This window comes from Vipera berus, assembly GCF_964194415.1.
Source record: "Vipera berus genome assembly, chromosome: 1".
Lineage (NCBI taxonomy): Eukaryota > Metazoa > Chordata > Lepidosauria > Squamata > Viperidae > Vipera > Vipera berus.
This window is the reverse complement of record NC_138202.1, coordinates 211,531,266-211,558,741: the sequence shown is the minus strand read 5'-3', so window position 1 is coordinate 211,558,741 and position 27,476 is coordinate 211,531,266. Positions and strand designations below refer to the sequence as shown.

Here is a 27,476-nt window from a genome sequence, read left to right as displayed (position 1 = left end):
ATATAAAATGCATCAGTATTAAGCTCCTATTGTAGCAAAACAGGATATTATAAATTATATAAAATGATAAAATCATATAAATATATATGATACCAATCTGAAAAACAATCTCATCAGTCTTTATGGTTCAGTGTCTTTATGCTTGTCTGAAATAATTCTGATTAGATAGTGTGTTCTTTTTCAAAAAAGGTGCATTGTACCCCATCCCCACCTTTAAAACTTTTTATTTTCTAACTATAAAATGGAGCCCTTAATTGGCACACTTATCAAATGAATACCATTGAAACAAATCTCCTCTCAGATATAAAGCTAGTTGTAGTGTACATACTGTATAAAAACATGGCAGCAGAGGCTCTGGAATCAATATTTAATTAGTGAGATGGTACAGGGGAGAATAAGATATATTTAGATGAGATAAAATGTTTCATCAACATCAGTTTGGAGAAGATGCAGTTTTGTTTTGTTTTTTAAATCATAATACAAAAACAAAACCTCTAGCATGATTTTCTGCTTTTGGAGAACCGCAGTGGAACAGCAACAATTCTGATCTTGCCATAAACAATAAAGCTTTTGCAGGTTGATTTTGATGAGTGGTGCAATCTTGCAATGACCTCTAAAAAAACAAAGAATTCGTTGAATTTGTATCAGTATACTTCATCCACAAAACTTTACTCCCTCTTCAGAAATTGTTTACACAAAGATGCTTGATACATGCATGTATAATATACTTGCATATTTATTATTTACCTTCACTTATGGAAAGCAAGATAAGTATTTTATGCTACAGTCTTTATGTGGTTTGTGTTTGAAAGCAAGCCCAACTATGCCTAACTTTTGCAAACTGCAAAAAGTTACATGCAGGAGACTGAAAGAGACAGTGCTTTGGGCTTCCTAAATGGTATCTGCAAGAACCCAAAAAGTGACAGGAATGTAGCCTGCCTCTGACATAATTTTGGCTCTGCTCTGTTAAATGCAACCACTTTAATGGCAGATTTTTTTAAAAAAATTCTGCAGTAGAAACTCATGGATGCAGAAAGACAGATATTTGCACCTTCCCCTTCTCTCCTCTCTCCCAACATCTACATTAGTTGGAATCCATCATAATTTTATTGACCTTGGTGGAGATACGCCTGATTTACTGTGGGTTTGGACTCAGGTCCCATGAATGTAACTTATCTCAAAATATGGCCAGAGGGAAGAGAGTGAAAATGTCTAAATAAAAAAAATAGTGTTGCACATTTTGACATTTTTTACATTGTTGGGTTGCAAATAGTTGAATAAACTTTGGCCAGACCTCAAGAATGCCCCCACAGTTCCTGGTTTTTGCTTGCTTTTCTCATCAATATTTTCTCTCATATCAGCTTAGATGTTGACGATTCCTTTCTGTAATTTGTGCAGCTTCACTTTCCTTGAATAACTTCAGAAAGAGCTAAATATACGTGGAAATGAAGCCATTGGTAATTAGTCTTTAAAAGACAATGCTAAGAAGACCCAAGCTGTTAACAATCCAGATCCAAAAACTGTGGAGGCATTTAAGATGTTTATGTATTTCCTTTCTTCACTAAGAACCTAGATTCTTTTTTTATTATTATTATTTTTCTCCAGGAAACTAGCTGCATCTTCTTTATTCTATATTTTGAACGATTCAGAGAAAAATGTTGTTGGAGTATATTTAATTTCTCTGGCTAAGTAAATGCAATTGCTTTCTCTGTATACTAAAAAAAATTTTTTGCAGTCTCACCCCAAAACCAAGGCAGCATGCCTCCGATTCTTCATCCTAAATTATACCTTTAGTTCTCTTGTGTCAAAAACTCCAGATCATTTTCTTTTTCTTGGTCTTTCTTATTTTTTCAACTTTGTAGAACTTTTATTTACAGTGTTCCATATATCAGTGTATATAAAAATAGATGCCTATTTTTGGGGTGGGGATTAAAACGTTATGTGGGTCTGAATGTGTGAAATGTTCTATGGAAGATAGCTCTGTAAGCAAGGGTGTAAATGCACTGTACGTATTCTAAAATTTAAAGAGATTGTACATAATGGATTGTAAATCAGTTGTAAACAAGCAACATATATTTTCTTGAGTATATTATATAGTGGTTTATATTTGTTAAATAAGCAATTATGTATACTCTTAACTAACCATTTAATATTTTGTACAGATAAGTTTATTAAATATTTTATTGATATGTGCTTCTCTGCATTTTTCTTTAGAATTTTTTTTCCAGTATTGCAAGTTGGGATTTTCAACCAGAAATATTTCTATTGCTAGTTGGGGTGTTTGCAAAAAAAATTCCAGCTTTAAGCTATATCCATTTATTTGGTGCTTTTACCTATAAGTGCTTTATCGTCTTCACTGGATTTTTAATTCCCCCAAACTTTGTGCAGGATACTGCTTTTCTCACTTGGCATCTAGAGACAGGGAAAGTGTCACCCAGCTGAAATAGTGAAAAAGATGTTTTGTTTCACTCTTCCAGGATTGAAAGGCCAGGAGTTCAACCTCTAAATTGGCTAGTTATACAGGAAAGATAGATGTACAGTGGTTGTCAGGAAATGTATACATTCCACACACCCTTCTGCATACCTCTGGATTGAGCAGCTGAGGGGAACCGCCTTTCTGCCTGCACCACTGAGTAGGGCAGTGGTTTTCAACCTGGGGTCTGTGGACCTCTGGGGGCCCCTGATGTCATAAGGGGTCCACGAAGTCTTGGAAGAAATGTTATGATCTAAATCTTGACTTAAGTCCTGGGGGGTCCATGACCATGATCCAGGGCCACAAAAAGGTATTTAAAGAGGGTCCATGGTGAAGAAAAGGTTGAGAATCTTTTGTATGTTTTTTCTATCCTGGTTTTTCTATCTGTGTCAGAGTGAGCCAGTGCTTGAATAAACCATTTCTTAAGATGATGTCCATCCAATAAGTGGTAAGTCAGCTCTGTAGCACCTGGGGCCCTCTGGTTAAATTGGATCCTGGCTTTCTGCCTCCAGGTTCTGCCTAGCGGCGGCCACTGAGGCACTCAACTGTGTTGTACCCTTGCGACCTCTGACCCGGCGCAGATCCCGTTGGGCTCCATGGTTTTCTGTGGAGCTCCGGGAGATGAAACGTCGGAGACGGGGTCTAGAGAGTGGTTGGAGGTCCAGCCGTTCCGAATCTGACCGATTGCAGTTAAGAACCTTTATAAGGTCTTATCTTGCTGCAATGAGGACGGTGAGGGCTAATTACTTCGCCGCCCTCATCGCGTCTGCAGATAATCGCCTGGCCGCCCTGTTTAGGGCGACTCGCTCCCTTCTTAACCAGGAGGTGAGGGAGGATCCCTTGCAGGGACGGGCCAAGGAGTTTAGTCATCATTTGGCGGACAAAATCGCTCAGATCCAGGCCGGTTTGGACTCTGACTGGGCGGAGTCTGACGTGGAGGAATCGGACGGTCTTCAGCATGTTATCTGGACTGAGTTCGATCCTGTTTCCCCTGATGATGTGGACAGGATCATGGGGAGCCTGAGCTCCACCACTTGTTTGTTGGATCCGTGCCCCTCCTGGCTGGTTTATGCGGCTCGGGAGGGGACACGAGGCTGGTTCCAGGCAGTAATAACTGCTTCTTTGAAGGAGGGTGTCTTCCCCGCCGCCTTGAAGGAGGCGGTGGTGAGACCCCTCCTCAAAAAGCCTGCCCTGGACCCGGCTGTTTTAAATAACTATCGTTCAGTCTCCAACCTTCGCTTTCTTGCGAAGGTGGTTGAGAGCGTAGTGGCGCATCAGCTTCCTCTGTTCCTGGAGGAAACTGATTATCTGGACCCGTACCAATCAGGTTTCAGGCCTGGGCACAGCACGGAGACGGCATTGGTCGCGCTGGTGAACGATCTCTGGCGGGCTCAGGACAGGGGTTGCTCCTCTGTCCTAGTCCTATTAGATCTCTCAGCGGCTTTCGATACCATCGACCATGGTATCCTACTGCGGCGTCTCAGGGGGCTGGGAGTGGGAGGCACCATTTTACGGTGGTTCTCCTATCTCCTGGGCCGCTCACAGTCGGTGTTGACGTGAGGGCAGAGATCCACCCCGAGGCCTCTCGTTTGTGGAGTTCCTCAGGGGTCGGTTCTCTCGCCCCTCCTGTTCAACATCTATATGAAGCCGCTGGGCGAGGTCATTCATAGTTTCGGGGTGGGGTATCATATGATGATACCCAACTTTTTTTCTCCACCCCGAACCAACCCAGCGATGCCCTCGCCGTGATGTCCCGTTGCCTGGAGGCGGTCCAGGTCTGGATGGGGAGAAACAGGCTTCGTCTCAATCCTGCCAAGACTGAGTGGCTGTGCATATCGGCATCTCAGGCTAACCAAACTATTCCACCTTTAATGATGGGGGGTGAGGTGTTACCCCCCGTTGATAGGGCTCGCAACTTGGGCATCCTCCTGGACTCACGGCTCAATTTTGAAGATCATATAGGAGCCATGACCAGGGGGGCTTTTGCCCAGGTTTGCCTGGTGCGCCAGTTGCGACCCTACCTGGACCGAGATGCCCTACGCACAGTCACTCATGCGCTCGTGACCTCCCGTTTAGACTACTGCAACGCTCTCTACATGGGGCTGCCCTTGAGGAGCACTCGGAGGCTTCAACTGGTGCAGAATGCGGCCGCACGAGTTGTGATGGGGGTTTCCCGATACTCCCATGTAACACCTCTACTCCGCGAGCTGCATTGGCTTCCGGTTGCCCTCCGGGTGAGATTCAAGGTGCTGGTGATGACCTATAAAGCCCTGAATGGCTTGGGTCTGGGATATTTGAGGGAACACCTGCTGCCAGCATCAAGTTCCCTTCGTCCAGTGCGCTCACACAGGGAGGGTCTTCTCAGGGTGCCGCCGGTAAAAGATTGCCGGTGGATAACACCCAGGGGGAGGGCCTTCTCTGTGGGTGCGCCTGCCCTCTGGAACCAGCTGCCCGTGGAGCTCAGGACTGCCCCTGACCTGCGTTCATTCCGCCAGGACCTGAAGACTTGGCTCTTTGAGCTCTCTGGCCCAGGCTGAGAATTTTTAACTGGGTTTTTATTTTCAGGGATAATTTAATCTTTTTAATTGTCTTTTAACTTTTGTATTTTGTATTGGTGTGATTTTAAAATGCCCTGTAAACCGCCCTGAGTCCTTTGGGAAAGGGCGGTATATAAATCTAATAAAATTAAAAATTAAAATCTCTCACCACAGCACCTGTATGCCAAGGGAAGATATCATCTGAGGTGAGGTGAGGTGTATGCTAAGGGAAGATACCATCTGAGAAGTAGAAAGTAAGGGAGATGTCCTTGATGGAGATGTACAAACACCCTGTGATAAGGACCAGGGTAAAATATTTTAAGGCCATAAAAGAGGGATAACATTTGAAAGAGATACATATAAGGGTCACTCTAATTCACTTAAGTATAAAAAGGGGGAGGATGGACAGCACAATCAGACTTGCAAGATTCTATTATAATAGCCAATCTCAATAACAGTTTTTAGCCTTCCTGTGGAGTTCATTTCTTGGCCTGGTCTACTTAGTGGGGCTGATGTAACCCATCTAGAGGCCACTGCTTTTACACCAGACAAATTAAGCCAAGCTGTGTTCCACCATTCTTTCAAACTGCCTATGTTCCACATCAGATTTCCATTTCAAACTTCTATAGGGACATTCCTGTTATGGCAGGTCCCTCCCACCCCAGGAAATAGTCTTGTTTGAAACCAGTCTCCTGGTTCATTCATTAAAATGAAATCAAGGAAGAAGGGAACTAAATGAAAAGAGGAGAATCCCACCACAGATCTCCTCCTACCAGTATGTGGGTGGCATTTTAATATACGCTGAGCTTGTCGATCAGAAGGTCAGCAGTTTGGCAGGTCGAATCCCGAGTGCTGTGTAACAGAGTGAGCGCCTGTTACTCGTCCCAGCTTCTGCCAACCTAGCAGTTCGAAAGCACATAAAAATGCAAGTAGAAAAATAGGGACCACTACGGTGGGAAGGTAACAGTGCTCCATGCGCCTTTGGCGTCTAGTCATGCCGGCCACATGACCATGGAGACGTCCTCGGACAAGCACTGGCTCTTCGGCTTTGAAACGGAGATGAGCACCGGCCCCTAGAGTTGGAAACGACTAGCATGCATGTGCGGGGGAACCTTTACCTTTACCTTTAAGCTTCAGTGGGCTATGAATATCTCCAGAATCCTACCAGTGGTCTTTATAACATGCAAAATGGGAAACCCTCCTTCTCCGTCCCCATCATGGACAGAATAAAATATGTCGGTGCTGAAGAAAATGCAAAAGGTGACAAAATGACTAGTAAAAACCTAGTACACAGCAAATATATATATATAAAAATCTTCACCTGAGTCATCATCTTTATCACCTAATGTTAAGGAGTTCATGTCAGCGACTAACACTTCTTGGCTATGTCTTCTTTTACACAAGGACAATGGTGTTCTCCCTCCATGGTTTCATTTTATACACAAGTTGCTCCATAAATTCTGCATCAACATTGCTTAAAGCAACAGCGACTTTTGTCAGTCACTCTATATTCCCACTCTATAGCTTTCTCTTTCAGTGTTATGTACTGCTTTAATTACTCTTGGTCACTAGGAGACTCTCAGTGGGTTCTTACATTGCCTAAATTTCAATAAAGAGGCTTTGGGGCACACAATAATCTCAAGTCTTAACTTGACCCCGTGACCCTGAAAATAAAATGACAGCCTCCAGGGTACTAGTGGGTTTTTATCATTCCACACAAAGTGTTAAGTAGCTTTACTAACAGCCACATTCTTCTCTGTTATTCAAACAAAGTATTAGAATAAGGAGAAGATCAGAATGGATTAGTGGAAATAGTATGCTAAATTATCTATTGGTCATAATTTTTATGATGAATATGTTTGTGTAGATAGATATAACATTTAGAAATCTTATAAGCTACTCTGGATATAGACCGTCTGGTTCTTCTTGTGCAGAATGTTCGGCCTTTCTACAATATAGCCTTTCTGCAAATTCAACAATTGTATTTAATTTTTAAAAGCAGTTCCTCACCAGGTTATTATAATGAGAAATTGTGTAAAGGAAAGTTTTATTTATTCATTGATTTACATCTTGCCTTTTCTTCAGACGCTCAAGGCAGAATATTCAACATTTCCTTTTATTTTCCCTCACATCAACAGCAACCCTGTCAGGTGGAATGGGCTGAGAGAGAATGATTGGTCTAAAGACACATGGTAACTGATGATGGACTTGAACCTATGTCTCATTGCCCTTACACTACTATGTTTTATCTGAAAAGTGAGGGTGAAGGTTTGTTCTCCGAGCTTGTTGATTGGTTTCTGAATGATTCGTTACCAGGCTACGTTACATCTTCAGTGGCAAACCTCTGATAACTCACACCTAACCCATCACAAGACCCTCATTTGACACACCCACACCTGGAGCCCTTATAAACAGATGAGCACTGACACAAGACTTCCCCTAAATGCCACTGAAGATGTTATCTAACCTGGTAACGAAATAATCTTGAGTTATTTGTTAAAATAATGAGGGATACAAACAAACCAACCAAAAATTTTTCTGGGCACTCCAAATGCAAATCCCTTTTATTTTCTGCAAAGCAAATCCTTTCCTCCATACAAACATATTTTGAAACTTGCAAAGCGATGAATAGCAACTTACAGTGTTGTGGTTGTTTGTTCTGAAACGACTGTAAAACTGCACTCCTAGTACTCGCTCTTGCTCAGTTTATTCCATTTAATTCAAAATTAAAATGAGAAAGAACATTTATTCATTACTTATCAATTTCAGTTTTCTGCCATTGGGAGAACAGCATTCTGAAGCAAAGATCAAAGGATTCTTTCAAATGCAGAAAGCAAGAAGAAGGTAACGGTATTATTAATGAAGAACAATTCTTAAAACTAAATTAGTATTTTTGCATTAAGCAATTATAGTTTACAAAATTGGTTTAAATTATAACAATCATATATGCCCATGTGTAAACAACTAATGAGCACAAACATTTTAAGCTTCAAGTGAAAGCAGGCAATGAATCCCTATGATTAAAATTGTGTTAGGAAATACTGCAATAGTTCCAAGATAGGCTTATTGAGATGAGCAGATAATGAAAAGAGTAGCAAAACTAATAAGCCTCATATTCTGAAAATAGGCTGTCACTGTTACAGATGGATCAAACTTCACTGCATGAAAGTCTCCTGTGGTCAATGCTGGGTGTTTTCAATTAAATAATGAATGCTTAAAGAGTTTGAAATGTTTCCTTTTGGCAGGCAAGACTGTTACTACCAGATTATAAATGTTCCTCTGCCTAATGACATCTTACATGCAAAAATATTGTAGGGATATGTTTTTCTTTAGATCTAAAAAACACTAGGAATAAATGAGACCAAGGAATAGAACAGTGTACAAACAACCGAGTTATGTAAATGCACTACCCAAACAGAATAGTTTTTTATACTCCAAAACCCCTCCTGAAATGTTAGATACAATGCTAGTCATGCTTATGCCACCTGGATTCCCAATAATATTAGTACCTGCTCAAGCAATATATATGCATACATAGATCAGAACATTTAATACACCTATTGAAGTTTTATAATAGTTCAACAGGATATCTTGTCGAAGTCCTGGGGCAAATATCTTGTGGATCTGTTTATATACACATACAACTGGGGGGCAGGGCGAGAGGGAGATTTATGTTGATATGCTAACCCCAGGCAATAGAGGTGCTAGATAAGGTTAGTTGTCCTATGAAATGGCATCAGGGTTGGTTTGGATTAAACTAACTTCCACCCTTAGAAAAACCCACAAGGAATAATTGCAAAACTCTCCCTTTCTTTCTTCTGCTGGTCCTGAGGCTAAATTAAGATGAATGTTTTAGATAGGCCAGTCCTCCAAAAATCCCTTTTTAAAAAAAAAAATCCCTGCAGCAACAAAGAGTAGAGATGAAGCAGGCCGAGAAGGGGATGGAGCTGGTTAAACCTTGTACCCATCCTGCCTGCAATGGCTTCAATCAACAGACGAATCCTTTCCTGCATGATTAAAACAACCACCACTATCACATAGCAGACGGGGAGAGCCTTCCAGGCACCTTCGCAATGCCTGGGCTTCCTGCCAAGATGGCCGCTCTCTGTGTTGTCTGCTACCAGCTCAGAGTTTTCTTGGAGGTGGGGTGTGGGGGGGGCAGAGAATCACATAGCACAGAACCAGCCAACCCAATCATCCAAACACAACTCCTAAGTTTGCAAAAATGTGAACCAAGTGGCAAACAGTTTCTTCTTCTTTTTTTGTCTTTCCCATCCTGGTCAGCAGCAGATAGCAGTGCTGTTGGGAATGAGGCTTCTTCCAGTTGTGTCCTGTGTGTGGGCCGGAAGCAAAAAAGAAGTCAAATGCACGGCATGTCTTAGGTGCACAATTTTCCATTAGTCTCCCCTCACAATCACAGGGCTATCCTAGTTTAGGTAATGGTCAAGGTTAGGGAGATAATGACAAGTATACAACAAGGCATTTAACACAGGATGCTGCACAAAATAATTGGGTAGAAGAAGTGTGTTTCGGGATCAGCTTACGGTGCACAGGTAATCCCAAGCCTCTTTTCCTCCCAAATTCCCAAAGTATGAGCAACATAAGGCTTAATATACTTGCTTTTGTTTTTTGTGATTTGTTAAAAATCACGAAAAAATGAAAAAAGGAGGTAGGTGGGGAAATATTCCATACCCAAGCAGTGACTATTTCTTGACAAACAAATTAATAAATTGCAGTATGTCATCCAAGTTCTGTCCATTCTAAAATAACATATGCAGTTAGTCCTTGACATATGGCTGTAATGGAGCCTGCCCAACACTGCTTTATGGCTTTTTTGTGGCAGTTTTTAATCAAATATGGTAGTTACTAAGTAAATGTGATTGTTAAGCAAAGCCATTGTTTTCTATGGCGAAAAACACAGACTTCTGTAACTTCCTGTTTTGGCAAAACAGTCATAAAACCTGGTCACATGACATAAATGTTGCAAGCGCCTGAAATGTGGACACATGCCCACAAAACGCACAACCATTGGAACCCCAGAAGTAGGTTGCAATTTTTTGTTTTTAGGCAGGTCATAAATTTGAATGGTAGATAAGCACTAAGCAGCCAGTCATAAGTCAAGGAATATCTGTAACTCAGCAATTATTCTGTCTGAGGCAAAAGGTTGTTCCTATAGAAAAAAACAGACAATGCCACAGGCTGGGTATTGAGGTATCAAGGGCCTTGAATGAAGTGGAGCAGACAAAATGCTACTCTACTTTTAACATTTGCAGACCTGTAACCAACATACTTACATCTTTCTCAATACAGATAGTTCTTGACTTAACAACCTTTCATTTAACAATAGTTACGACAGCCTTGGAAAAAGTGATTTGTGACCTGCCTTCACACTACCATCATACCACCTTCATATCACATGATTGCAGTTTGGGAGCCTTGGTAACTGGCTCATGTTTAATACTAGTGCAGTGTCCGCCAGTCAACATGATCCCGATTTGTGAAGCTGAATTTGCTTAACACCTGTGTGATTCACTTAACAACCATGTTAAACGGCCATGTTGCAAGCACCTGAAATTGCTTAACAACTGTGGTAAAACTGGTCATAAAATCTGGTCTAATCATGTGATGACTTGCATAACAACCACACTGCTTAGCGACTGAAATTCCAGTCTCTGTTGTGGTCATAGGTCAAGAATTACTTGTAAGAAGTACCATACTTTACTAATTCATTATTGGTTCTGCTTGTGAGCAACATAGTTCTTTTTCTGCACACCAAATCTCTTCCATCACAATGGAAGTTGAAATTAATTTAAGCAATAACAACAATTTTGTAGTGATCTGCTATTCTAACATCATAACCATAAATTAGATGCTATTTTCCCCTAATGGCGAATGACAGTCAATTCTAACCCTAACCACCTCAACAACAGTATGGGACACAGTTATGGATGCAATACTACTACAGTGTTGCGACAGAATGAATGGTGTCGATGAACAGACTGGGGCTTATATGTCAGAAGATCTAAACACCTGTTGTAATAATTCATATAATCCTGCTAGAGACACTATGCTAGCTAGACACAGAATTAATGGCTGATTAATTCATACATTTGGAAAATCAAAATGGCACATGGATTGTTATAACAATCCTGTGAGTTACCTGAACAGGTAGTCACTGTTTGTAGAGGGAGGCTGACACTGGCCTAAAGGAATCCAGGGCTCTGGTTTGATACAGTCAGCCCCTTGTGTTTACAACCTTACCTTGGGTATTTGTTAGAAACCTGTCAAGAGGAATGTAATATGAGCCATCAGGTTAACACCATAGCTTCCAGAAAAAAGCAAATCCTAATGTACAGACAAAGAAAGGCAAATCCATCAAAGAAGATTACATGACCACAATACAATGAATTCCTCCTGCTATTTACTTAGTCTCCATCATAGATTGGCAAGATCATCCTGTATCCAGCCTGTAATCATTTCAGCCATTTCTTTGCTGGAATTCAGGACAAAAGAATGGCGGATTCCTTTCTCACAGATTCGAATATCTCCGTCGGGAAACTCCATCTTCATCTGTTCGCAGTACTGCAGAGGACACCATGCATCAGTTGTTCCATAGTAAAAAATCAGCTAAAATCAAAATAGAGAAGTGTCTTGAATTAAAGATTGATGGGGGAGGGAAGAGACCAGAGCTAAATCCAATTACTAGACAAAAAACTAAGACATGAATAATATCTGTGCTCCAAGGAGAAGTTCATGAGCCATGGTATACTGTGGTAGATTATAAAACATCGTACACATTTCTTAGAAATACCTAGGTAATAAATGTCAATGGTCAGTTTCTTCAGTGGAGATTACTTTTTGTAAGACACTTTTCAACAACAGACTCCAATCAAGAGAGACCTATTGAGAATTATTGCATTGCCTAGTAACCCAGTGTAATGCTAAGGATAGCCCTTGATTGGGAGGATATTTATCCAGAACCAACACAACAGGTGGAGAGTGCAGTGGATTTTTTTTTTTACATCTGCTTTATCTAGCCCAGGGGTAGGCAACCTCGGCTCTTTTATGACTCATGGACTTCAACTCCCAGAATTCCTGAGCCAGCCAAGCTGGCTCAGGAATTCTGGGAGTTGAAGTCCATGAGTCATAAAAGAGCCGAGGTTGCCTACCCCTGATCTAGCCAATTTACAGGCAGAAACGTTTCTTCTGCCAGGAAAATCCAGGAAGATTAGTTCCCCCGCTTCTTCAAGCTGGATGCAAAGCAAAAGTCTTAGATGTAAAAATTGGAACCCGAGGATCCAAGCAGGCAACTTAGTATGGGCTGTTTATTTATTTACTTATTCAATTTGTATAGCCACCTATCTCAAATCACTAACTCTGGGTGGCGAACAATCATCAAAACAAACAAACTTGGCATGTGGACTGTTGCGTGTTCCAGTTGCTTTTGTTTTTTTACTTTTAGGGCCAAATCAGACATCATACTAAATGCGTCACTTTGTCATTTTTTTAAAAAAACCCCTTTTAAATAAATAGCAGCTGCAGATAGGGAAGGATTTTTCACTGGGATCTCAACGTGCAGGGAAGGAAGGTGAACCCTTTCCTCCAAAACATGAACTGGGTGTCACAGCCCAGAAGAAAAGTGAACAAAGAAAATAGAGCAGATCCAGACTGCCCAAGGAAAACATCCTGACATCTTGTGCTTTGCTTGCAGCTTATCTCTGTGTAATTAAAAACTTGTGGTTTCTATGACCTTGAAAACATTTCATCGCCAACGGGAGCCATCTATATATCCCCGAAAAAAGCAAGTCTTTTTTTTCTTTCTGGACTGCAGAGGTACTGCACAACAGAGTCTCTGCATTTTTCCTTGCTTAGGCTTCAGTTCTTCCCAACCCATCATAACACGAGCCCATGACGTAGAGTTATACACTTCTGGGACAAATTTTGGGGGTGATCAGCTTTTACTTCATGTTGTTGGCTCTCCTGTGCTGAGATACCAAATTCATGCTTTATATTTAGATGAGTGCTTCATTTTGCACTACTGACCCCTTTCTCTCTCCCCCCACCCCGATAGTTCTATCAAAATCTGCCTTCTTATTTCATTGATATACTGGATGGAAACTGATCAAAGAGAGAAGCAACCTAGAACTAAGGAGAAATTTCCTGACAGAACGATTAATCAGTGGAACAACCTGCCTCCAGAGGTGGTGAGTGTTCCAACACTGGAAATTTTTAAGAAAAGACTGGACAGCCATTTGTCTGAAATGGTATAGGGTTTCCTGCCTGAGTAGTGGGTTGGACTCCAAGGTCCCTTCCAACTCTATTATTATTGTTATTGTTTCTTCTTCTTCTTCTTCTTCTTCTTCTTCTTCTTCTTCTTCTTCTTCTTCTTCTTCTTCTTCTTCTTCTTCTTCTTCTTCTTCTTCTTCTTCTTCTCCTCCTCCTCCTCCTCCTCCTCCTCCTCCTCTTCTTCTTCTTCTTCTTCTTCTTCTTCTTCTTCTTCTTCTTCTTCTTCCTTCTTCTTCTTCTTCTTCCTTCTTCTTCTTCTACTTCTTCTTCTTCTTCTTCTTCTTCTTCTTCTTCTTCTTCTTCTTCTTCTTCTTCTTCTTCTTCTTCTTCTTCTTCTTCTTCTTCCTCTTCTTCTTCTTCTTCCTCCCCTCCTCCTCCTCCTCACCCATTGTACAGGATGACACACAATGAGTCCATCCTCTTATTCTTCCCCACAATGCCACCTGTCAGGAGGTGGGGGGGGGGAGCTGAGAATGATTGAGCCAGAGTCATCTACTGAACTTCCAAAGGTGAAAAATGATTAGAATTAAGCTTCTAGTTGATCACTTGGATCCCACACTGACTATCTGGCTCAGATTTGGACCAAAAAAGATTTCCAACACAATTAAAAACAGCTTCAGTTAATGCTCATTTTCTCCAAGCACCAAGTATTCAAAACAAAATGAAACACCCTATTTTTTCCACACTTCTGCTTCCTCCTCTTCCAACAAGACTTGTTCGGTAATTAGAGTTACAGGTAGCCCTCGACTTACAACCATTCATTTAGTGACCATTCCAAGTTACAAAGGCATTGGAAAAAGTGACTTAGGATGACTATTTCTCACACTTACAACTGTTGCAACATCCCCGTGGTCACGTGATCAAAATTTAGACGCTTGGTGACTGACATTTATTTACGATGGCTGCAATGTCCCTGTGTCATGTGATCACCTTTTATGGCCTTCTGACAAGCAAAGTCAATGGGGAAGCTCGATTCTGTACTGCATGCCCCTTTAATTGAGTGCAAGTTGATCTACAGAAACCTTCCCTAACCCGGTGGCCTACAAATATCCTCAACTTTCCAGTCGCTCTGGCCAAAATGCTATGAATTATGGAAACTGAAGTCCAACACCTCTGGAGGCCACTGGCATAGGGAAGGCTGATCTACAGGACTTTGCAAATTTGGATTATGAATGGGAACCGTCTTGTGCGACCTTCCGCGGAAGTGAGCTATTAAAAGATGTCTGAGTGGTGAAATGTAGCCCAAGGAATCATACTTATACTAACTCTATTTGCTTTACTTTCTGCTCTCCCAAGTGCTCAGTGTCGCCTTACCCCTCAATTCTATTATTGGGCTTTGGTCACAAAAGGACCAAATTGGCATGCAATGTGGGCTAAAACATGGCTAAACTGTTACATGTAGCAAAATCCCCCTGGGTTGCTTTTCTAACTTTGGACCTCAGCAGTACAGCCTCCAAAAAACATCTGAGCCCTGCCCAAATGAAAGGTGTTCCTGGCTGCAGAGGATGTTTTAGACTTACAGTATTCATGCAGCGCATTTGAAGGATTTTCCAAACTGGAGGGAAATAAATGATTTACTCTGGCTGGGGGAAGAAAGTCTGCTCTTGTAGCGTCTTCCATACTGCTGCTTTCCAGATTATGAATCTTTCAAGGGCAATAACTATTAGATTGCTATGGGCAGCTTTGGACATTGGATTAAAAAAAAAACCCTGGGCAATATTAGACAAGCTGTTTCAATAAAACCGACTCAAAATTGGTTTTGGCTGCTTCACTGGGCACTTTTTCTCTAAGTTCATATAATCAAATAAGCCTGTGATGGTGGGGAAAAAAAAGAACAAGGTTAAGTTAGAAGGAAGAGGAGGAGGAGGAGGAGGGGTTTCTTCCAAAGGCATTTTGACTTAAAATGTTGCATAGCAAAACACTTCATCCTTATGAATGACCTTGGAGCAAGGCACAATAAATTTCCTCCCACTCGGTTTGTTTGTTTGTTTGTTTGTTTGTTTGTTTATTTATTTATTTATTTATTTATTTATTTATTTATTTATTTATTTATTTATTTTTATATACCGCCCTATTCCCGAAGGACTCAGGGCGGTTTACAAGGCAAAGTTAAAAGACAAAATAAGAGTTAAAATAGAATTAAAATAAGATTAAATAACAATTAGTAGCCCAAAGTTTAAAAAATTAAAAGTTTAAAAATTAAAACCCCTCAGTCCAGGCCAGATAAATCAAATAACCAAGTCTTTAGGTCCCGGCGAAACGAAAGAAGTTCGGGGGCGGTCTGGAGTTCCACAGGCAGATCGTTCCACAGGGCAGGCGCGCCCACAGAGTCCTTGCACATGCAGGACTCTGGCACTTGTAGATGGCCTCAACCTTTTCTTTCATTGGCTGCTTATTATGGGAACACAGGAAGTTACATCACTCCGAGTCAAACCATTCATTCATGTAGCTCAGCACAGGGGTCAACAGCACGGCATAGGGGCCGGTGATGTGAGGGGCTGCCTTTCTCCTGTGGTGTCCAGCTGGCCAATTTGAGCTGATAAGGCCAGGATGCTCTGGCTTCTTTGGATTAAATAATGTCATCTGCCAGTATCTAGGGAATGCACCTTCTCTGTTGCAGCACCTGCCATCAAGAATGAAGTTCCCTGAGATCTGTGTGGCTCCCAAGCTGAAGAACCAGAAAAGCTGTTCTCCTTGTTGTTCTCCCAGACCTTGGGCTAGGGTAGTTAGTGGTGCACCATTGGACTCCAACTGGGCAGAGTTGGAAGAACAGGACATGGACAGTCTTGTCGACGTCATCTGGGAGGAATTTGATCCTGTGACTCCTAAGGAAGTGGACAGGATTATGAGGAGGTTGAGCTCCTCCACATGCTTACTGGACCCATGCCCTTCCTGGCTGGCTTATGCGGCTCGAGAGGGGACACGAGGCTGGTTCCTGGCGGTCATCTCTGCTTCTCTGAGTGAGGGCCACTTCCACACCGCCTTGAAGGAGGCGGTGGTGAGACCTCTCCTCAAGAAGCCCACCTTGGACCCATCCTCATTGAATAACTTTCGTCCAGTCTCCAATCTTCGCTTCCTTGCGAAGGTTGTTGAGAGCGTGGTGGCGCATCAACTTCCTCAGGTCCTGGATGAAGCGGTTTATCTAGACCCGTGCCAATCGGGCTTCAGGCCGGGCTACAGCACGGAGACGGCATTGGTTGCTCTGATGAATGATCTCTGGAGAGCCCGGGACAGGGGCCATTCCTCTGTCCTAGTCTTATTAGACCTTTCGGCGGCTTTCGATACCATCGACCATGGTATCTTGCTGCGGCGCCTCAGGGGACTGGGAGTGGGAGGCACGGTTCTGCGTTGGTTCTCCTCCTTTCTCCAGGGTCGCTCGCAGTCGGTGCTGGCAGGGGGACAGAGGTCGACCCCGAGGCCTCTCGTTTGCGGAGTCCCTCAGGGGTCGGTCCTCTCGCCTCTCCTGTTCAACATCTACATGAAACCGCTGGGTGAGATCATTCGTAGCTTTGGAGTAGGGTACCATCAGTATGCTGATGACACCCAGCTTTTCATCTCAACTCCAAACAGCATCAGTGATGCCCTCGACGTAATGTCCTGCTGCCTGAAAGCGGTCCGGGAATGGATGGGGAGGAACAGGCTTCAACTGAACCCGGACAAGACTGAATGGCTGTACGTACCGGCAAGCCAGGATACTCAGAGCATCCCACCCTTAACATCGGGGATGAGTTACTACCTCCTGTTGATAGGGCCCGCAACCTGGGTGTCCTCCTAGACTCGCAGCTATCCCTGGAAGATCACATAGGAGCTGTGACCAAGGGGGCCTTCTCCCGGGTTCGACTGGTGCGCCAACTACGACCTTATCTGGACCTGGATACCTTACGTACAGTCACCCATGCCCTTGTGACCTCTCGCCTAGACTACTGTAACGCTCTCTACATGGGGCTGCCCTTGAGATCCACTCGGAAGCTTCAACTGGTGCAAAGTGCAGCGGCACGGACACTTTTGGGGGCCTCCCGATACTCCATCACACCTCTCCTCCGTGCGCTGCACTGGCTTCCGGTTGCCTTCCGAGTGAAATTCAAGGTGCTAACAATGACATACAAAGCCCTACATGGCATGGGTCCGGACTACCTACGGGAGCACCTTCTGCCAATGTCAACACCCCACCGTCCTGTGCGCTCCCACAGAGAGGGCCTCCTCAGGGTGCCACCACTCAAGGAATGTCGGCTGGTGGCCCCCAGGGGGAGGGCATTCTCAGTGGGTGCACCAGCCCTCTGGAACTGCTTGCCAACTGAAATACGGATGGCCCCCGACCTCCGCACCTTCCGGCGCGACTTAAAAACTTACCTGTTCCAGCAGTCCGGCCTGGCCTGATAGCTCTAATTGGGGTCCCAGTTTGTTTTGACTATTGTTTTTCAGTATTGTTTCAATCTGTATACCTACCTTACTCTGTACACCGCCCCGAGTCCCTCGGGAGAAGGGCGGTTTATAAAAACAAACAAATAAATAAATAAATAAATAAATAAATTTGCTGGGATGTATGGGAGTCTGCTGAGTTTACCATTTTTTTTTCTTTTTCTTTCGTTCCAGTTGATATTGTCATTTCTTGTTTCCATTATATTGTATTTAGAGTCAGGGTGCATCAAACTGAATAAACAAAAGGTTTTCAGGTGCCGACTTTCATTTTGAGATTTTGTACAAAAAGGTAGCCTAGGCACTAAGTAGTCAATTATACACATGCCAATGTTTCATGAGATGTTTGTATTTACGCCTAAGATGGAAATGAAGCATTTCACAAAATTTGTCATTCATGTGACATTTGTTTTTGTTTTTTTAAGTAATTGTGAAACTAACAAAGAATTCTGCCTTTCTTTTCCCTTCTAGCCCAAGTGACTAGAAGAACTGTTGTCTTCCTTCCTCCAATCCTCAGAAGACATGCCCACAGAAGGAAAAAGCCACTGGTGCTTCCTCTCCTGGCTTAGCTGCGGGTAGTAGAGAAGAAGTGATGGAATCCACTAATTGGGGCCATGATAACTGTGATTTAGGAGAACATCTGAGCATCACTATGGCCAGAATGAAAGAAAGCCATTCTTAAGCTGGCTTCCCTTCCATTTGATTGACTCATGGAAGATAAGGAGCTGAAAACTGCAGTGCAAAAAAGTCTCCAGAACATCATTAACTTACTAAAGGGTTCCTTTAAAAAACAACAACTATATCCAACTTGTTTTGCAGCTTCTAGGTCCAATTCGAAGTGCTGGCATGAATTAAATATTTCTTCTTGGCTTTACAAATCTTTTTCAACTTGATGGATGGTGAGCGTGTAGCCATACAGAAGTTCTTGAACAAGAACGATCAGATTGGCTGAGACTACAGGGAGATATATATTTAGCAACATATATCCTTTGTTCCTGATGTATGGACACTTCTTTACGATTCCTGGAAAAGTAATACCAACCCTCCCTTTTTTGAGAGAGTGGGAATAGGTACTGAAGTAGCCTAAAATCTTTGGCTCCCTGTTAATATCCATTAAAGTTTATCCCTTGCTGACACTTGGAAGATTGGTATAAATACAAATTGAATAAATAAATACAATATAATTATACTGAATGAATGAAGCCTTCTGGAGCAAGCTGGATCATCTTTCTTCTAATATTTCTTCTAATTATCTTATTAATGGATAATATAGTATAGCAGCTGATACTTCTGGGCTAGGCATGGAGTAAACAAACTGTTAGCAACTCAGGACTGCAGAGCCCAATAATTCACAGGCAGCAGAAAAACAGAGTCAATGCCATACGAGGGTCCATACAAAGAGGTCAAATAAAGTTGAGGCATCAAGCAGAGTCTATTATCCAAAAGAAAAGAACCAAAGTCAGGGTGGAGGTCAACTGTCAGGGCTTGAATGAATTAAATAAGTCAGAAACAAACATTATTTCCAGCCTTGTCTTGACAAACTAAAAGCTTGTAAAGCCAGAACTCATAAAACTCCATCCAGACTCCCATTATTAGCCATTAGGCTATTCAAAAGGAATAAGTTAAATTCTACAACTGAGGAAGCTTCATTGACGAGTAGAGCAATTCATTAGTCACAACTGCATCCCTGAGTTTGAATTCTCAATATCGTTTGTTCCCTAGAATCTGGTCTTTTCTGCCAATTGAGGTGAGGACATTTGGTTGCGGTCACTATGACATGATATATGCCATGGTACCTTCACATAAATGATGTGAATTACATAATTGGCATCAACTGCACTATGACATGAGTGACATCCACTCTGGCACATGATGTCACTGTTTGTCAGATGTCTGCAACAAAAGGTCCTCTATCTTATGAGACTCTAAGCTGGGACTCATGCCTCCCTTGCTTTGGTTCAGAGAATAAACATGGCATAGCTAGAAGTGCAAATTCACCTTCAGGGGAGGACTTATCCTGAGAAGAGATGCCTTCAAATAAAATATAGAATTTCCTTTCTTGTTTGTTTTGATTTGATCCTTGAACTATTTGGATTGTTTCAGGTATGTGATTTATGTTTTATATGTTTGACTGTAGAGAACCCACGGGACTTTTTAACATTAATAAACAGTATACAAGTAATACAAATGTATTACTAAATAAAATAAATTAATAAAATGCAATGACTTAATATCTAGTTTCCCTCTTGATGCTGTCAAATTGGAACGTTTTTATTCTAAAATATTCTTGTAATAGCTCACCTCAAACTATCACAAGATGAGATGAGGTACACAGAATCTTGCAAATAGACTCAAAAGTTACTGAAACCTGGAATTAAGAGCTGAGTGAAATGGAGTGGATTTGAAAACATATAAACAATAAGGGTGGAAATAATTTGTAAAAATGGCTTTAGAGCCTGTGGGAACCCAAACGGAACACTTCTTTGCAATTCTTTAAAGCTGCTGTATCTTTTACACAATCACTAAGTTGTCCTCTGCAGCCATCACATAGTCCCAGGAAAAGATATGGATGGCTTAAAAACCGGCAAGTAGATGCTATCTTTGCAACCCCATTTTGGAGTGGAATCTGAAGTATTGAACAGTCACAGCATCCAATGAAAACAGAATAAAAGTCTACCTTATTTAACTGCTGCTTTATTGTAGAATTGTCTCTCTCTACAATACTTCTCATTTCTTGGCTTCCCAGGTACATGATGTTTGCTGCAGAAATAAGACGCACAGGCATGCACATCAGAAAACAAATACAGGAAGTTATGTTTGGCTACAGCCTTCAAATTTTGACAACTTTAAGGATTATTCTCCTTGTTTCACAAAAATGTCTCCCAGTTGTTAGTTAATCCATTGCTTGTTGTCTGTCTGTCTGTCTATCTATCTCTATCTAGTTTTGCAGTCTATTTCTGCCAACTGCCAGGAGTTCAACTCTGACCGACTCAAGGTTGACTCAACCTTCCATCCTTCCAAGGGCAGTAAAATGGGGACCTAGATTGTTGGAGACAATATGCTGACTCTGTAAATTGTTTAGAGACGGCTGTAAATCACTGTGAAGTGGTATATATCTAAGTCTGTCTGTCTGTCTGTCTGTCTGTCTGTCTGTCTGTCTGTCTGTCTGTCTGTCTGTCTGTCTGTCTATCTATCTATCTATCTATCTATCTATCTATCTATCTATCTATCTATCTATCTATCTATCTATCTATCTATCTATCTATCTATCTATCTAATCTTCCAACCTATATAGATATCCACCTATCAGAAGAAACTTTGGGTGATAAACAAAATAAGAACACAGTACAGTAAAATGTAAAACTATGAACAGAAGGTGTGAGACATAAAATGACCCAATAATTAAGCATAGGCTGACTAGTTTCTACTTTACTATTAAGTTTGTCTTTAAAACATTTTAATGTTTTAAAGATTTTAATACTGTCTTTTTTTAAAAAAATGAACTCTTTTGATAGACAATAGACATGTAATTCTTAATTAAAACATTTATGAAAAGAGTTAATTATACAAAATTACATGACTTGAGCATTTTTCATGATTGGTTTCCATGAAAATTAGCAAGGACCAACTTGAAGAGTTCTAATGGACATTTCCCCTGAACAGCCTTTTCCTTAAAAGAAATGAGTGGAAGATTGTAAAGCAGAGGCATGGATTTTTTTCTCAGGAGGCAAAGAAAAAGGAAACAACAATTGGACTGCTCCTTACCAGTGACCTCAAAACATTAAATGGGGCAAATTCCTATAGCAGTTTAAGGAAGTGGAAGCAAATAACACTGAGGTAGAAGAGAGGGCAGAGTTGAATAAATACTTAATAACTGTCCATATGATTTGACATCAATGTACTTGTCAGCTCAATTTAAAATTCTAGATTCAAGGTTTAAAGCCAAATTATTTGACATTTCACCATACAACCAAGTATTTGGAATCTTCCAATCCATCCCTATCATCTGGCTTGCACAGATTAGATTCCAATGGCTCTTGCTCCATAGTAAATTTGTATGGGATTAGTACATATATAGTGAACAGGAATGTTCAGGAGTGAGACACAATTGTCTAGAGTTATTGATTCTTCCCAGAGCTGTGAGAGTTCAAAAAATTCAGAGTGCAAAGTTGATGCTTTTGTGCACTGTACTTCTTTTATTTTAGAACAGACATGTTAAACACAAGGCCCGGGGGCCGGATATGGCCCGCGAAGTGGTTTCATGTGGTCCATGAAGCCATCCTGGAAACAGTGAGGGAACGGCCCCCACTGCCTTGGCCCTGGCCCAGAGACCCTCCTTCTGCCAGAGACCCTCAGATCTCTCGCACTCCTGCCCAGGCCCCCATAGGCACCCTTGATGCGAACGATGTAGAGCTGGCCATGCCCACCCAGTAGGCCATATGCACTCTAGCCACGCCAACCCAGTAGGCCACGCCCACCCTGGCCATACCCACCCGGTCCCTTGAGGGCAACCACAATGCTGATGCGGCCCTCAATGAAATTGAGTTTGACACACCTGTTTTAGAAGGTTGGTAGAAATGCAAAGATGTTTTGGATCCAGGGGCCTAATGTTAATGGAAAGTTTCTAGCCCTCAAACTTTCTACCAAAGGAATCAGGCCTCCATAGTGATTGTGTTATGCCATCAGCACACCTCCTCATCGATGGAGCAGTTCTTCCATTCTATTTATGTATGTATCATATTCTGTATTTATTTATGTATGTCATATTTATGTAGTGTATATTGGAGATGGTGACCCTTTAATGCTGTATGCAACAAAATTTCATTTTAATGTATGCCGATTAGTGTACATTCAAAGTGACAATAAAGTTATTATTCTATTCTATTCTATTCTATTCTATTCTATTCTATTCTATTCTATTCTATTCTATTCTATTCTATTCTATTCTATTCTATTCTATTCTATTCTATTCTATTCTATTCTATGCTATGCTATGCTATGCTATGCTATGCTATGCTATTCTATTTTATTCTAATTCTATTCTATTCTTAACCTGATTTCTATTAATAAATCCAGCCTGTGACAGGTAGCTAACAATACAAAATAAAAGATTCTCTTAAAACTACAAAGCACAGTATAAAACCTGTAATTGTGGACAATATTAAAATTAAAGCAAAAGAAGTTTTAAAAGCTAAAAAACTGTACATTAAAAGCTAAAAACTGTATATAAAAACAAAGGACCCCAAAGAATAAAGGCAGAAGTCCCACAGTTTAAGACTATTTCCTTAGTGTAATAAAGCATACTAGTTCACTCTAAATCTGAAAACTGGACAACTTTAAAGTTATAGCCTGCACTGTTTTACCCCAAAGAATTCAAAGCAACCTAGAACACAAATCTTTCACTTAGAGCAGAGTTTCTCAATCTTGGCAACTTTTAAGATGCATAGTCCAGCTGGGGAATTCTGGGAGTTGAGGTCCACACCTGTTAAAGCTGTAAGGTTGAGAACACTGCTTTACAGGAATAACCAAAATCCCTCCAGTGCCAGCAACACTAGCAGCTCCAACCGACCCAGATAACACCAACCACAAACTTAGAAAATGCAGGAGAAAATCCCAAGACCATCTTCCATACAGTTATAGCTATCTGAAAAACATAATGACAGTTATTAACCAGGCATAAAAAAGAACAATGAACCAGACAACGTATCCTGCCATTTTAAAAGGAGATTGCTTATGAAGATGTTATTGTCCTGGACAGTAAAGGAGACAAGAGAGAAAGACTAAAAATCAGAAGGCAATTCTTTATTCCTAAGTCAGCTCTAATGCACTTAGGTATAGAGAAAATTGCACTCTATAATCCTACGAATGACCCCTCTTTCTGATGTGGAGGGCGAGATGGTACCTCCCTCCCCTTTCTCCTTTTCCTCCACCAGGGATGATTAAGCATTGGTGTCCTTTTAGTCATGTCCCTTTGCTAAACAGAGACTGCTAACTGTGCCCAAAACACACTTGATTTATTTATGATGGTGCAACCCCGAAGGAACTCAGAATCAAGGACCAAGAAAAGAAAAGAGGGCTTTATATCACTGGTAGCTCTTTAACCTAACATGTCACAACCAGTGCTTAATATTTTCACCAGCTAAATTAATAGCACCCCCTTTACAGAGCTTAATGATCAAAATCAATCAAGTTTCTTCCAGTCTTTAGAACTATTTGACATTGATTCAATCAACCACCAATTGCCAGACAGAAATACCTGCACATTCGGCACTGAAGTTCAAAACCATTGTTATAGTCATATTATGGTGAGGAAACAAAACAATGCAGGACTAAACAAAAGATGAATTGGGCTTTAGAACAATAATCTGCAACAGTCTTAGTGCCACTGGGTTTTGCTTAATTAACTCCCTCCATCTCAAGCAACATTTGGAGAATATCAAATAGCAGTAAAATGCTTAGCATTTTGTTTTCTTTAATGTGCCTCTACAAGAAGGGTATGGAACCTCTGACTATTAAGATGTCACTAAAGTACAGATCACTCCATTCCTCACTGTTGGAAATCCTGGTGGGAGTTGTAGTTTAACAAGATATGGCGGACATATGTTCCCCAGCCCTGCTTGGAAGCAAATGCTTTAATGGAATGGTTTTTTCTGTCTGTCTTCAACTCACATTATTGTTCAAAAGGCAAACAAGACATCTATTATATGTCAATTCATTTCCTCAAGGATTGCAACCTACGAAAGAAAAGTTAAAGTTTGCCAACAGATATTTTTCTGTATGCATACATTGGTGCAAACATTTCCTTTCCTCTGGGAAAATGGTAAACCTCATTCCATCTGCAGCAAGATTCATCCATCAGTTTAACCTATAATCTGAACCAGCTTGCACAGCCCACTGTTATCTTGGATACAGTGAGTGCAAGTTATCCCTGGAAGCTCTTAAGCTTTTGTTTTATTACTGCAAACTCCAAATGCCAACCGGTTGATGGTTTGGAGTAAAAAAAAATTGTGTTAGTATATAAATTTCACTAAAAACTTGCATTAGAAGTCAGACGGTCATAATCTGCTTGCGGCCATGTACCCTGAGTTAACTAAAAACAAATAAACAAATGTTGTCAAACTAATTTAGGAATATAGGCATATAAACGTAACAGCCTTAACCAGTTTAATATAAAGACGGATATAAACTCTGAATTAGGGAATTAAAAATAAAGCATGTTTAATACCACTTTCCGTATTAACTTTTGCTCCACACAAAGCACCACAATGTTGAAGGCAGAACTGTAAATGAAGAAAAAAAAAACAAAACCCCAAGCCATAACCAGTTGTTAAATAAACAATTGGAACCTCTGTGACAAAAAAAGTTACATATTTATTTAGCTAATTTAATCACATGGCAATGTGAAGAACATAAATGATTAAAAACCAAACAATAATAGAAAAATCAGATAACAATAATCCACACAACCAAGATCAAGAAAAACATCCCAATTTGCCGAAGCTCCAACAAAAAAGGAGATATCATAACACAGACACAATTTGAGGCCACAGGAACAGAATAATCAGTAATCTGAAGTATGGATGTATATGTCTGTGTGTGCATGCATATGACTTTGTGTGTTAATTCTGTAAAAAAATAATAATAAACTAAGCCTCTTTTCCAGCTAAGTGGATTACAAAGATAGCACCGTCTAGCTTCTTTTCTAATTCAACGCAGAGACATGCACTTTGTATCTTAACTATCAAAATGTTCTGAGAAACCCTGGGATACTACAAGAACTTGCTGAAAGACTATGGCTAATCTATGAGGCCAAAGCAGATGAACTAGGAAAATATATTTGGGAAACAGACTTTTGTATCGTTGTTTTGTCCAGATGATTTTTGTTAAGTTATTGTAAACCACTTGTTATGATGATGTGGAGGAACAGATAAAAGTGGTGGATTCAATAAAAACAAATTAAATTATGGCAGGAATATAAGTGAGTTTCCCAGGAGAAAAATCTCCCAGCTACCCTGAGGAAAGTATTGTGTATACTGCAACAACAACAAAAAAGACTTCTCAAAACTGAAGGCAAAAGGAAAAAAAATGCTCTTCTTCTCTCTTTCCTGCTTTAGTCGAAGATATAAAAGCTAGAAGCAAGAAGAAGGTAGATTCATTTGGATACCATTTAAAAAATGTTCAATTGAATTAGACTAAAGATAAATTAACCCAAGGAAGAGCTGAGATGTAGCTCACCTCACCAGGAACTGGAACAGCTGGTAGCTTCAATAAGGATGCATAATATGGCTAGTAATGGCATAAACAGAAGTTGGTTGGTCATAACTACCTCATGGCACAAATACACTTTCAATGTATGGCTTGGCTGAATTTGAACCAACTGGATTATTTGCTTTCCAGGCAACTTCCTTTTCCTTGTGGCAAACTGTTGCTGAATGGTATCATTGGGTCTCTATAAGGTAGTAAACAAACAGCTCTGCCTTTAAAGCTACAGGTGGAAGAAACTGCATGTTGAAACGCTTTATAACACTGAAGAGAAGGGAAAACTGTATGTGCTTAAATCTTTCTGCGTTCAGAAAACTAGCATGCAGGAAGGCTAGAATCCTTTCTGTCAAGCTTGTTTTCCCCAAACAGGGCCTATCTACCTTTCAAAGATGCATGGGAAATTATGAATATTTGTTGATATTACCTTACCAGCCAGGTTGCTTGCTTTTCACAGCCGTAATAATTCCACAGTCTGAACGGATAGGTCAAATTATGTAAATGGTCTGTGGGAATGACCTTGGGAGAGAGGAGGAAGAGCTGCAGTCTAGACAACCATCACACAAAGGTATCTCAGTCCACAGGGTTGTGAGAAGCATCTCAGAAGGCCCTTTGGCCTTTTAAGAGTTTATTGCTTACTAAAGAGGCAGTGCCTTATTGTAGCTTGATAACTGGAGACAAGATGGGGATTCCTTTTTGCCATTGATTTCCTACTAAAGAGCAGGAACTTTTAACCTACTTTTGTTACAGCAAAGACAGCAATGATGGTAAATTGGGTCTTATTGAAACAGCAACAAAGATGATTAGGGGACGGGAGGCTAAAACATATAAGGAATGGCTGCTGGAATTGGGTATGTCTAGTTTAATGAAGAGATGGACTAGGGGGGACACGATAACAGTGTTCCAATATCCCAGGGGCTGCCACAAAGAAGAGGGAGTCAAGCTATTCTCCAAAGCACCTGAAGGCAGGACAAGAAGCAACGGATGGAAACTAATCAAGGAGAGAAGCAACCTAGAACTAAGGAGAAACTTTCTGACAATTAGAACAATTAACCAGTGGAACAACCTGCCTCCAGAAGCTGTAAATGCTCCAACACTGGAAGTTTTTAAGAAGAGACTGGACAGCCATTTGTCTGAAATGGTATAGGGTTTCCTGCCTGAGCAGGGGATTGGACTAGATGACCTCCAAGGTTCCTTCCAACTTTATTATTATGATTATGATGCTTCAGCATTCTAGATAAACTGCTTATTCTACTTTGGCATGTAGGGCGACTCTTAAAGCTAATTTGTGTGAATACATTTGAACGTCCTCCCTGAATTGGTCATTAGGAGGAGAGATCACTCTTGGAGTGACTGATCCAAGGTATGGGTCAGTCCATACAGGTAGGTATCCAGTAGGTCTTTAAAATGCAGAAAAGGACAAATTAATGCATGCTTCTTTCAGGAATTAACATTATGTTGGTGAATCATTCCTTAGATTTACTACTGAGGAGCTTTGGAGCCGA

General features: G+C 41.0%; 2 long non-coding RNA genes across 2 annotated transcripts; both read right to left on the bottom strand.

Moving 5' to 3' along the window:
- Positions 1 to 444: 444 nt before the first annotated feature.
- Positions 445 to 6,178, bottom strand: LOC308659505. The gene is made up of 3 exons (XR_014024545.1): positions 6,135 to 6,178; positions 2,334 to 2,438; positions 445 to 613 (listed from the first exon to the last, which is right to left on the bottom strand). It is a non-coding gene; the product is annotated as an uncharacterized lncRNA (long non-coding RNA).
- A 2,867-nt stretch (positions 6,179 to 9,045) lies between these two features.
- LOC308660769 lies at positions 9,046 to 20,473 on the bottom strand. The gene is made up of 3 exons (XR_014024816.1): positions 20,390 to 20,473; positions 11,436 to 11,637; positions 9,046 to 9,341 (listed from the first exon to the last, which is right to left on the bottom strand). It is a non-coding gene; the product is annotated as an uncharacterized lncRNA (long non-coding RNA).
- Between the last annotated feature and the right edge of the window lie 7,003 nt (positions 20,474 to 27,476).